Source organism: Carettochelys insculpta, chromosome 1 (genome assembly GCF_033958435.1).
Source record: "Carettochelys insculpta isolate YL-2023 chromosome 1, ASM3395843v1, whole genome shotgun sequence".
NCBI classification, from domain to species: Eukaryota; Metazoa; Chordata; order Testudines; family Carettochelyidae; genus Carettochelys; species Carettochelys insculpta.
In genome coordinates, this window is record NC_134137.1 from 11446559 (window position 1) to 11459751 (window position 13193).

Here is a 13193-nt window from a genome sequence, read left to right on the forward strand (position 1 = left end):
CAGACCCTGTGATACCACTCAGAGGCAGACTTGAACCTAGGACCATTGCAGCTTAGCACATGAGCCTCTAGAGTTTGAGCTATAATCCAGCTAACTCTCAGGTAAGGCTGTAGAGGTGATTCATTTTTTCTCTGCGTGTAAGTTGCCTAAGTGCCACTACATGGGAGAGTGAACCACACGTAGGTGTGTGGGTTACACCTATACCCCTCTCAGAGTCATCTCCTGCACCCATACCACCTCCCTGACCCTGCACCCAAATTTCCTACCCTGAGTTTCCTTCTGCTCCCAATCACCATCCCAGGTGCCACAGTCCTTCCATAGAAAAAATGAGGCCCTGGACCACTTGCAAAATTTTGGAGTGGCGCCCATCAAAACTTACTGCCCATCCCAGGGTTAGCCCAAGAGGAGACATTCCTAGCCACCCCAGCTGGGTGTGATCACCAGTGAATCCTAACGCTCTACAAGTGCCAGCCAGCAGCCCACTAGTGCTTGGGCTCCTGATGACCCACATGTGACTGTGGTTCCTGGGGTCCCACGCTGAGAATGGTTATACCGGGCAAACCACAAGGAAGAAGGTAGACAACCCTCAAAACTGGTGGTTTATTCTACAATTGGATTCACAAAGCCCGAAACCAAATACCCTCTGTAATAAAACACTGGTTACTAAGAAGCCAAAACACAGTCCTCTTTACACAATGCAGCCTACGCCTTCCACCCAGACAGCCTCGCCTAATGTATCCCAGCAAGAACGTGGCACACACTTGGCAGCCGGATGGCATCTTGCCCCAAGCCTGTAACACTCCCCAGGATTTTAAAACAGCCCCCAGTCCACACTCCCATTGGTCTGACCTAATGGGCTTCATCCCCTGGGGCAAATCTAGGCAGGCTTTCTGCACCCCAGCAGCAACTGTGTCTGAGCCTGGCTCCCCTGAAGAGCTGCCTGCCCCTCCCTGAGAGAGTGTCCTTGTTAAACCTACCACCAATCTTCTGATCACCTGCATGGGCTTGCTGGGCTCCAAGCACTTCCACAGGTGAGCTGTACAGGAGCCAGAACGTCCAAGTTAATAGTCCTGGCATTGTTCCCTGACAGCCCTCCAGCGTTTGCTGAGAAGTGGCTTGTCCTGAGCCCTTCTATCCATCTCAGCTTGTTTTCCCCAACAGATGCTATTTAACCAAACCGGTATGTTCAGCGAACACCCCTGTAGCTGGGGCAATAAACACCACTGATCAATCAGCCTCCTGCCCTCCAGAAATCGTGGAACCAACCTGATGTCTGTCAAGCAACACTGAGGGGTCTGTCTCTGAGTCCCATTCCCCCTCCCACACCTTTCATCTGCCTGGTCTCTTTCGAGATAAGTTCCTAGGGGCAGGGACCCTCTCAGTGTGTGTGTACAGGGCTGAGAGCAAAGGGACCCTGCTCTAGGGGTGAGCCGCAGGTGCTGCTGTAACATAAATGCTAATGTGACTGTATGTTCCTTTATTCCCCCAGGCAGTAGACAAGTCGCTGGACATGGCACCTGGTGCGTTTGATGACCAATATATAGGGTATGAAACAAAAATGGATAAACATGCTCCTGAACTGCTAGAGAAAGAAATGACCTCGCTGCTTCGCAGTGTGTGGGGAAAAGCAACAGAAAAATGGAACGATATAAAATCAAAAATTCCTCTGCCCAAGGGCTTTCAGAAAGAGTACAGAATAGCCCTAGTAGCCTGCACGGATGACAGAAAATTCTCTGGGGAAGCTTTTCCGACTGTATTTAACAAGGAAGTGGAAAAGAACTGGGAATCTCAAGCTGATTACATTGCCAAATTCAAGTTCAAAGCCTTTCATTATTATCTGACCAGAGCCTTACGGCTCTTATGAGGGACGTGTGATGCGACATACAACACAACGGTGTACCGGGGGGTTCGTGACATTATATTTCACTACTCAGGATCAGCTCCCATCAGGTTTGGACGATTTGCCTCTTCGTCAGTTCAGATACAAGTGGCCAAAGGATTTGGCAAAGACACATTTTTCACCATCAACTCATGCTTCGGTGTTGATATCAGGAACTTCTCACACTCTCCAGAGCAGGCAGAAGTGTTGATCCCAGTCCATGAGATATTCAGGGTGTCCAATCAAGTCAAGAGTCACTACTTTCTCCGGAGCACAAACCAGACCTGCAGCCATTTTAACTGCACGTACGTGGATGGTGAGTACTGGGCGGAGCAGAAGAAACGTTTGGGTGAGGTTATTAGCTGTGGGGAATTTGAAACCCCCACTGCTGGGACAGCTGATGGGAGGAACACTGAGATAGGGATTTGCCGCCAGGGGAGACAGGCTGCCACCACTCTCGCATCTAGAGAGGGCTCAGGCTGGAGTGGGTGGACACTGGCTCTCAAGTGCTCACAGAGGACAGAGAAGGCACCTAGACACCATGACAAGGGGATCACTAGAGAGACAGGTGAAGGCCACAGACTTCTGCCAATTTTACACACACACATCCTGAATTTTGTTCACAGGATATGGCAGAGCAGCCGTGTCCCCTCAGGGCACAGCTAAGCCACAGGCTGCAGAGGAGAGAGCAGGCAGGTGGCCTAGTATGCAGATGGCCCATTATTTAGGGCACTAAGGTTAGGGAAGACAGTGAGGAACTTCTGAGATCTGACCAAGATGGGTGAATGAGCAAGACCATGTCACGGTAAAATTCACTGCCATGCATTCAAGGTAATGCACTTTGTGAGAAACAGTTTCACTGGGTGTTAAGGAGCTGTGCAAATCTCAGTGAAAACCTCGGCTCAGCAGAATTCTAGGTGTGTAAAGCAAAAAAGAGGTTAGCCAGCAGAGTGTGTGAGGGGATGAAGAATGATATGAAAATACTGTAACACCATGAGAGGAGCCCCCAGGTGTTCTTCCTGGGATACTAGATTTGGATCTGGTCGCACTAGCTCTAAACATGTTGAAAATAATGAGAGATGTGGTGAGAGTTCTAGCGGTGGTCCTGACATGCTTTAAATAGCAGAAGAGACACGTAAGAGAGACACGATGGAAACAAGCCACATAATAGATAAGGCACAGATTGTGGTACGTGCACAGTTCAAGGAGACGCTGTCCATTGTCATTCATTTTTCCCACACCGAAGTGTTCTAAGCAGGAAGGCCATGAGGCCCAATCAGCTCCAACTCTTGCATTGAAGTCACCCAAGATGTACAGTTGTTCACGAGCAGGTATTTGCGCTACAGCAGCACAAAGCATGTCACTGAACTTGTCTTTTACTTCTGGTGTGGCGTACAGGGTTGGAGCATAAGCGCTGATCAGGTGGACGGGACCGGCGCAAGTTTGAAGCGTGATCCGAAGAAGTCTTTCTGATCCGCCCATGACTAATTCCACCATTTGTAGAAGGGTGTTTCTGACAGCAAAGCCAACACCATGCTCTCTGGGTTCTTCTTGGGCTTTACCCTGCCAGAAAAAGGTGTAGTCCTTTTCCTTTAGAGATCCCGAATCTGCAAGTCATGTCTCTTTCAGTGCAGCGATATCAACTCGGAGCCTCTTCAGTTCCTTGTTGATGACATAATATGACGGCGCATTATCGGATGCTTTCAGAATCAGGAGTGGCATCAAACAAGGATGCGTGCTTGCCCCAACATTGTTCGGCATCTTCTTCGCACTCCTCCTGAAGCATGACTTTGGATCTTCAACAGAGGGCATCTTGCCACACACAAGATCTGATGGGAAACTGTTTAATCTTGCAAGGCTGAAAGCTAAGTCTAAGGTGCAGGAAGTCCTCATCAGAGACATGCTGTTCGCAGAAGATGCTGCTGTAGTGTTTCACACAGAAGACCAGCTTCAAAAACTGCTGGCTCAGTTCTCCAAAGCGTGCAAGGACTTTGGGCTTACCATCAGCCTAAAGAAGACAAACGTACTCAGTCAGGATGTTGCTGAATCCCCATCAAGCAGCATTGACAACTGTACATTAGAGGTCGTCCATGAGTTCGTTTACCTCGGGTCCACCATCACTGACACCCTGTCATTGGACACTGAGCTAAACAGGAGGATCGGAAAAGCGGCCACAACTCTGTCCAGACTCAGCAAGAGAGTGGGGAATAACAACAAGCTGTACACTCACACCAAACAGCAAGTCTACAGAGCCTGCATCCTCAGCACCCTCCTTTATGGCAGCGAGACTTGGACCCTGTATGCCCGCCAGCAAAAGAGGCCGAACGTCTTCCACTTGCGCTGCCTCAGGCGCATCCTTGGAATATCATGGAAGGACAGAGTGACCAACACAGCCGTCCTCGAGCAAGCTGGAATCCCAACCATGCACACCCTCCTCAGGCAGCATCAGCTCCGCTGGCTTGGCCATGTCCACAGGATGAATGATGGAAGGATTCCAAAAGACATCCTGTATGGTGAGCTAGCCTCTGGCAAAAGACCTCCTGGACACCCCCAGTTGTGCTACAAAGATGTCTGCAAGAGAGACCTCAGAGAGGTAGACATCGAGCTGGACAACTGGGAAGAACTAGCAGACGACCGCAGCAGATGGAGGCAGGGGTTACACAAGGGCCTTCAGAAGGGTGAGATGAAGATCAGACAGCTAGCAGAGGAGAAGCGAGAGCACAGAAAGCACACTAAGGATTGCCAGACACCCACCACATCTGCAAGAGATGCAGCAGGGACTGTCACTCTCATGTGGGTCTTCATAGTCACAGTAGACACTGTAAATGAAGTCCTCAATTGAAACTATAAAGGGCGCGATCCACAGTCTATGCAGACTGAAGGATGGCTACTACTAATAGATGAGGCAGTGACAAATCAGAGATGGCCATTTTCCCTTTCTCATAAAACAAGAATCAATGGAAGATAACATATTTTAACCAGCACAAGGGAATGTCCTGTTAACTAATGCATGGTAAACTTGTGGAACTCATTGCAACAAGATTTCCATAAGGACAAGAGCTCAGTAGAATTAAAACCAAGAATTAGCCATTTACACAGACAGAGTCTTTAAAATTCTGTTACATCGGATAAAACAATTTTTTTTTAAAAGGACAATAGTCCCTGGGGCCTGAGGATATTCAACAGTCACTAACTGCCAGGGTTGGGAAAGACCAGGTCTAACTGAGGACAGAAAGTCTATTTAAGATACGCAATTGGATAGCTGGAACTGATATATCCTAGATCAATTTTTCTGGTTGTCCTCACGGCAGGAGGTCAAGTGGAGAAACTCCCTCAACAATCTTTCTTATTCCTTGCGACAAAGGGGAATACCAGGGCACATTATAGAGCCCTGATTGTTCAATTTAGCATGTCTCCACTGACTGAGTCAATCTTCCAGTAAGTATTGACGTACCCAAAGAAGTCTTTTGTGTGCTAGTAATTTCAGAATTGTCCACCAGGGGATTTCTTGCAGCTTCCCCTGATGCAGCTGGACCTGACCTCGATCAGAGGCAAGATTCCTGGCTAGAAGTGGAGCCTGTTGGTGGAATCCAGTCTGACAATTATCACGTTTCTTTGGAAACAACAAAATGAGGTTGAAAATAACATATTTTAACAGGGGGCTGGACTAGATGGTCTCCTGAGGTCCATTCCAGCCCTGTGATTCCATGACTCTATCTATGACTCTACGATGCATTTAATTGACACTCTGTTTGTACCGTAGGAGAGAAGAACTCAGCATGTGTTTACAACTCTGGTAAGAAAGAACATTTTCTTTCAGTTGTTTTGACAATAACATGCTCTCTGTATTGAAGTGTAGAGCCAAGAGCAGCTCCCCTGGGCAAACGTGACACATGAAACAAGCTGAGAATAAATGGGTTTAACTGTAAGTTCTTTCTATCCGGTTTCCCTCCTGACTAGTGTCCGAGCACCTTCAGATGTCAATGAATTCTGTGCACAGTTGATTTCAGGAAAGAAAATGTAGGGAGCCCAGCCCCTGTGAGAACTACAGATTCATCTTCAGTGTTCTGAGCTATAACCTAAACTCACCTCCCCAACCTACAGCCCTCCGTCCTCTCATAACTAGGCAAATTCTATCCCCAGTGGAAAGACACCCTCTCAGAAGACGAAACAGAACTGTTTAACCAGGTGAGGTGGGCGTAACAATGATGAAACATATTCTCATTGGAATTTATCAATAGGAATGGCTAGAACACATGGACCTCAGGACTACCAGAGCCTGTTTGGTGGTGGACTGCCTCAGAACCCAGGCACTGTTCCCTTGTGTGAAGAATTTTTGGTTTTCATTTCCAATGAGAAGAAAACAAAAGTTTCCAATATCAAAATCCTTCGCAAAAGGGAAAGGCCCTTCTCTGCCCAGCTCTACATTTTCCCCTCTATCTATGGCCTCTTTTTGTTTCAAGAGTCACTGATTAGCAGCGGCAGTGAGGCTCTGTGGGCAGCTTTTCAGTCTGCAGCTACTCTCGTGGCTTATCCGTCCAATATTGGATTTGTACAGCCAATTGCAATAACCGCATGTCCTCTTGCGTGGCTTGCACATATACTATCGAAGGAGGATGTGCCCTGTTGTAGCAATCGTCAACAGGTATTTCGATCTGATGATGTAGATTCCCAGGATTTTGGATCAATGTTGAATTTTTTCATGGCATTTTTGTATGTATCCTTCAATCTTAGCTTTGGACTTCCTCATGTTCTCAACCCACATGACAGTTCACCAATGAGGATTTCTTTGGGAAGACATTTGAAACTTTATCTTGCCAGTTGATATTCATAACTCTGCGGAGGCAGCGAAGATGGAAGCTGTTTAGTTTTTTCTCCTGGTTTGAGTAGGTGGTCCATGCCTCAGAACCATATAGCAGGATACTCAATATACATGCCTGGTAGATTATCATCTTTGTTTTCACTGTCAGGTTAGGATTGTTCCATGCTTGTTTCATAAGTCTGCCGAAAATGGTAGCTGCCTTCCTGATTCTGATATTCAGTTTTTCATGCATGGATAGGTTTGTGGTGACAGTAGATCCAAGATAAGTGAATTGTTCAACCACATCTACAGAGCTGGTATCCAGAATGACATTGGGTTGCAGAATACCTTGAATGAATAGAACTGTTTTCTTCATGCTTATGTCAAGGGAAAACGACTTGCAGGTTCTGGACAGAGAATCCATCAGTGACTGTAGCGTGTCTTCATTATGAGCAATGAGAGCTGCAACATCTGCGAAGAGAAGTTCCCTAATGAGGACTTTCTTGACGTTAGTTTTGGCCTTGAGTCTTGCCAGGTTGTAGAGAGAGACACCTAATCTTGTGCAGAGAAATACATCACTGCATTAGTTTTGAAATACACAGTTTAGTAGAACTAAGAAGAATATGCTGAAGAGGATGGGGCAAGAACACACCCTTGTTTGACTCCGCTGTTCATTGCAAACGGTTCTGACGTAGATCCATCATATTGCCTGTTGCTTTAATGTTTTCATGAAAGAATATTATGAGCTTGAGTAGGATCAGTGGGCAGCCAATCTTGGTTTAACTCTGTTTAGTCATGAGCTGCTAACTGTGTTAAATGCCTTTGTTAAGTCCATAAATGCTATGAATAACAGCTTTCCTTGTTCTCTGCATTTTTCCTGTAGTTGTTGAAGTGAGAAAATCATGTCCATTGTTCACCTGCCAGCCCTGAAGCCACATTTTGTTTCTGGATAGACTCGATCTGCAAGTTTTTGAAGGAGTTTGATAATGACACGGGCAAATGCTTTGTCTGTGATGCTCAGTAATAAGATGCCTCTGTACTTGTCGTGGTCACCCTTGTTGTCTTTGGTTTTATAGAGAGTGATGATGTTTTCATCCTTCATTTCGTGTGGGGCATCTCCTGCTCTCCAACATTTTATGAGTAAATCATAGAGGAAGGAAGACCACAGCCTTGTTTTCCTTCAGGACTTGAGAAGGGATTCTGTCATTTCCTGGTGCTTTTCCATTGGACAGAGCATCAAGAGCTTGAGAAAGTTCCTCCTCCGTAGGATCTGCATCTACCTCAGACATTTCTGGAAGAGTTGGGATGAGGTTGTCAAGTTCAGATTGTGTTGTACGCTCGTGGGTATAAAGACCTGAGTAGTGTTCCATCCATCTGGACTTCTGCATCTTTTGTCTGTGATCACCTGTCCATTTAAATGCTTTAGTGGGGTGACTTTGGTAATGTCCAAGTGCTTTCTTCAATTCATCATACATAGTTTCAGGTCGCCCAAATCAGACGTCTTTTGAATATTAGAACATAGATCGGCCCAATACTTGTTTACATATCGCCTGGATTCTCTCTGAGGAACAGATCTTGCATGTCAAAGTTGATCTTTTGTGGTTTGAGATGGGTTTTTATCTTATTCAGATGTGCCTTGTGTTTTTCTTCAAGAGGAGGCCTAAGAATGTCAGCATTGTTCATTGATCCAGTCTTTGTTCTGTGAAGACATAGAGCGGTATTACGGCGAATGTAAGACCAGGGAGGTGTATAAGACAATTATTAATATTAGTAGGAAATGGCAACCAGAGCAGATGACGATCAAAGATGAGAACGAAGAAGTGCTCATGAACAGGGAGAAGATTGTGCAGCAATGGACGAGATACTGCACCGATCTATACAAAGCACTGCTGGACCCAGGTGTCTCAGAGAGACTGATTGAAGAACTGAATGAGATATCTCCATTGAGCATCGAGAGCGAGACCGATATTTCAAAGGAGGAAGTAGAAAAAGCAGTGAAATGACAAAAGAACAAGAGCCCTGGAAATGATAAGATCACTGGAGAGATGATCAAATATGACTGAGACAGCATGATTCAGGAAATACACCGACTATGTAATATAGCGTGGAAAGAAGTGAAGGCACCTAAGGAATGGACAAGATCTGTGCTAGACAATACCCAAGAAAGGAAGTACATCGGAGTGCAAGAAATACAGAACAATTGCCCTAACGAGTTATCTAGGTAAGGTGCTGATGATGATACTGACTGAGAGATTAAGATCGCAGATAGAAGAACATATAGCAGATGAGCAAGCGGGATTCAGAAAAGATAGAAGTACCATACAGCAGATATTGGCACTAAGACTGATAGCGGAGAAAGCTTGATGAAAGAACAAGAACGTATATACTTGCTTTGTCGATTTTCAAAAGGCATTTGACAGTATAGATCAGAAAGTGACGGACAGCATTGGAGTCATACGGAGTGGATAGCAGACTGGTACACTTGTTGAAGGATATCAGTGACAATGCGAAGGCAGTGGTGAGAACATGTGGGGAGTTGGGAAGTTGGCTTAAAACAAGTAGAGGTATGAGACAAGGAGATCCAATATTGCCAAGTATCTTCATCGCACATCTGGAGAGAGTGATGGACAAGATCAAGGAAGAAGTAGAGGGGATATCTGTGCATGGGAAAAGAATTAACAACTTGAGGTTCGTGGATGATATAGTTATCATTGAGGAAGATGAGGAGAAGCTTGCGAAAACGGTGCAGGTGTTAAACGAAGAAGGGAGGCGGTACAGACTGATTATGAACATCGGTAAAACAGAAACAATGGTATTTGGAGATAAAGAAGTAGGAAGGAAGATCAGTGTCGATGGTATTGAACTAGAAAATGTAGAGAAGTTCACATATCTGGAGAGCAACATAACATATGATCTAGACTGTAAGAAGGAAATAGTGACTAGAATAGTGAAAGCAAGAGTGAGTTTGAAGGTGATGGATAAGATCTGGAAAAGCAAAGTAATTAGCTTAAGAACGAAGCTGAGCGTCTTGAAAACGTGTGTATTCAGCAGCATGTTGTACGGCTGTGAGACATGGGTGATAATGAAAGATTCAAAAAGAAGAATATTGGTGTTCGAAAGGAGTTGTTATAGAAAGATTCTGAGAATAGGATGGATGCACAAGGTCACCAGTGAGGAATTATATAGGAAGATACAGCTGAAAGAGAACCTGCTGCACCAGGTTGTAAAACAGAAGCTACAACTATTTGGATATATTTGCAGAATGAACGACAAATGAAAATTCAAGACCCCGGTATTCAGCATAATGGACCGTTCGAATAGGAGAGGCCGACCTCACAGAGAATGGATAGATGATACAGTGGATTGGTGAGGAGCTAGTCTACAGAAACTAAGCCACTCCGCACTGGACAGGGAAAGAAGGAAGGAAATAGTGAGAGAGGCATCGGACACCAACAGGCGTGGAGCTCACGATTGTTGATGATGATGAGTCTTTGTTAGAGAATTTACATGTTCCAAAGGCAGATTTGGCACATTCATATATTGCAGCTCTCAGCATGGACCATGTTTCAGCAACGGTTTGTTGGTCAGGGTTGTGTTCCATTTTGCGAGTGAGATTGTCTGCAAAGACAGAGCATTTCAGCGCATCGCTGGTATGGAAGATATTAGTCTTTGGCTTCTTGCATTCCTTTGTCATATAGAGGTTTTTTTGGGATGATTTTCACTCTGCTGATGACCAAGGAGTGATCCGTGTCACAACCTGTGCTGTGGTACGTGCATGTAAATTTGATGGTGTTGAGATGTTTCCTGTGGACCAGTACAAAGTCAAGTTGATGCCAGTGACTGGACCTGGGGTGGTGCCATGAAACCTGGCATCACTCGTTCAAGTTAAAGAAAGTATTAGTGATGCAGAGCTGATTCAGAGAGCTGAATTTGAAAAGCCTTTGACCATTTTTGATCATTTTCCCAATATTGTGATGACCGAGGCAGACAGGCCAGGACTGATGGTCGTGTCCAGCTCTTGCATTGAAGTCACCAAGGATGTACAGTTTTTCATGAGTTGGAAAGGAGTTGATGACTTTCGGAAGAATATAATAAAAGTGGTCCTTGTCTTTGGTGCATGACGCCAACATGGGTGTGTAAGCGCTGGTGATGTTGACAGATCCTGACTTGGTGCTGAACTTCAAGGATATAATGGGCTCTGATTCAGCTGTGGGCATATTGATAGATTTCAGCAGATAGTTCTGAACAGCAAATCCAACTCTGTAGAGGTGCTGTTCCTCTGTACTCAAGCCCTTCCAGATGAAAGTGTAGTTGGTTTGTTTCACTGACCCAGCATCTGCCAGCCTAGTTTCAAGGAGAGCAGCCACATTGATGTTCTGTTTGTGTAGCTGTTGATCTATGACTGCAGTTTTCCATATTGAGTCTGTGTTTGTAAGGTCAGAGGCAGATTCAAGTCCCAGACACATGGTCTGCACATTCCAGCTACCGAGACAGCAAGTTGATGTATTATTTTGTTTTATGACGGGTATCTCATTTACATCTGCTTTTTTATTTTGGTCTATCCCAATGCACCCAATGAGGAAGGCAGATGTGGTGGGTCAGCACCTTATTGACTGGGGGCTGCCCGACTTGAGGTGGGACGTAACTGACCGGTGCAGCACGATGACTCCCCCACCAATGAAAGTGACCTGTGGCATCCTCCTCTTCACCATTTGAGGAAGGCTTTTAACCCGTAACTGCCACTTCCCGCGTTGTTTCCATGCTATCAGCAAGGATGGAGGGTCCTCTCCATTTGGCTCCCTCTTACACGCCGCATTGCCTGGGCTAGTGTTTGGAGCAAGTGCGCTGCCCAAGTGGCACTGTCCTGCTCTCAGTTGCCCCAGTTGAATCCAAAGGAAAGACAGAAGTCGGTAAGTTTGGAACTGAGGTGACTTCAAGGAGATGCTGGAAAGCAGGTTTGATGAATCCTCCCTGCTAACCACCTCAGGGTCTCCACTCTGAATTTTCTGTCTGGGTTTACTCCCATAGCCTTTGGATCTCCCCAACCTACCCACAAGGCAGTGGGGGGGTTTTCTGTCAGGGTTGTCTTCCCTGGGGTGATATAAGGAGTCACGCTCCCTTGGATGCCGGTGACCAAATCATGGTTCATACACCATTTAGATTATCCAGAATAATCCAGGGACCCAAATATCCCAGACCCTCACATGATGCATTTTCTCTTAAAGCAAATAAATAGCCCACCAGGAATGGTGCTACTGGTGTCTGCAGCCAGTGTTCCGCAGACTCAGGGCTTTATCAGTCAGAACTGGAATACGCTTACACCCTAGATAATCTCTAACCTGAGTCTTTGGAACTGGCTTGAGGGAAACATATGGATTAATGATTCACAGCAAAGGAACAAACAGGCTGCGAAGGGAGGAATCAGGGGAAATACAGCACCAGTGAGGTGAATGTCCCAGGTAAATCCCGGGCTGGGGTGTCCTGCTGAGGGGAAATGAATTAGTGTTGTCCCTCTGCAATCAGCAGGTTCCACTAGCTTGTGAGCAGGACAGCAGTGTCCAGCTTTAAGGATCTCTGTCCATCTGGAATGATTTCCTAACAATTCTTTAATTTGCTGTTTCTCACCAGCAGCTACCCGAGGAGGCCTTACCTTCCCCAGCAAAATGATCCCTTCACGGTTTGGAGGATCTGTCATCCTCATCCATGTTGCTGCTCTGAAGATGTTTGCTGGTTCCTAATTTTTTTATTCTCGCTCTTTGTTTTTTCCCTAACACAAATCATGGGGATGCAATGTCCAGATCCAAAGCCATCCCACTCTTCTGCTAGGGCTTCAACAGTTAACCAGGAACTTGGATGCAGTATTAGTGACATCTGCTTGGGCAAGCTTTAGTTATACACTGTGCATTAGTAGATCAAAATGAAAGCTGATAGCGCTGTTTCTAGCAGGATTTGTTTTACAATGCTAGACCCATACACAGATACTTGTTATAGAAATAATTTCTTGTGTTCCTGTCAGGCTAGTACTTTTGCTCTAATTTTTGATGACTGCGGTAAAAGTGTCAGGATCTGGCCAGGGCAAACTTTGTTTTCACCCCTGTGGACTGCATCTCACCCCACAGATAAGATCACAACTGTGCCCTCAGGTGTGAGCGGAGCCAGAAGCACCCAGGAGGATCTCATAGAAAATGTTAGACTTTTATTAGTTGAACTTTCTGTTTCCCATTCACTTGGGGAGGGGGTTCTCTTGGTCTATGGACCCCGTATGTAATGATTTCCCAAATTAATGCCGACTTAGTTCCCTTTTCTTATAAAATAAAGTTAGTTCCCTTTTCTTACAAACAAACTTAGTTTTCTTTTCTTATAAAATGGGGGCAGGGGAGCAAAGCCTGAAGGTAAGTGGAGAGCATGGATACCGGGGAGATGAACTTGAAGTGGGAGGGAGTATGGGCTACACTGGGAGAGTAAAAAGAGGGCCAGGGCAAAACTGGGAGGCAAGACCAAATCAATGTCTGA

General features: G+C 45.7%; 1 pseudogene; it reads left to right on the forward strand.

Annotated features, from left to right (window-relative positions):
- Positions 1-1510: 1510 nt before the first annotated feature.
- On the forward strand, positions 1511-12418 carry LOC142023574 (ecto-ADP-ribosyltransferase 5-like; annotated as a pseudogene).
- The last annotated feature ends 775 nt before the right edge of the window (positions 12419-13193 follow it).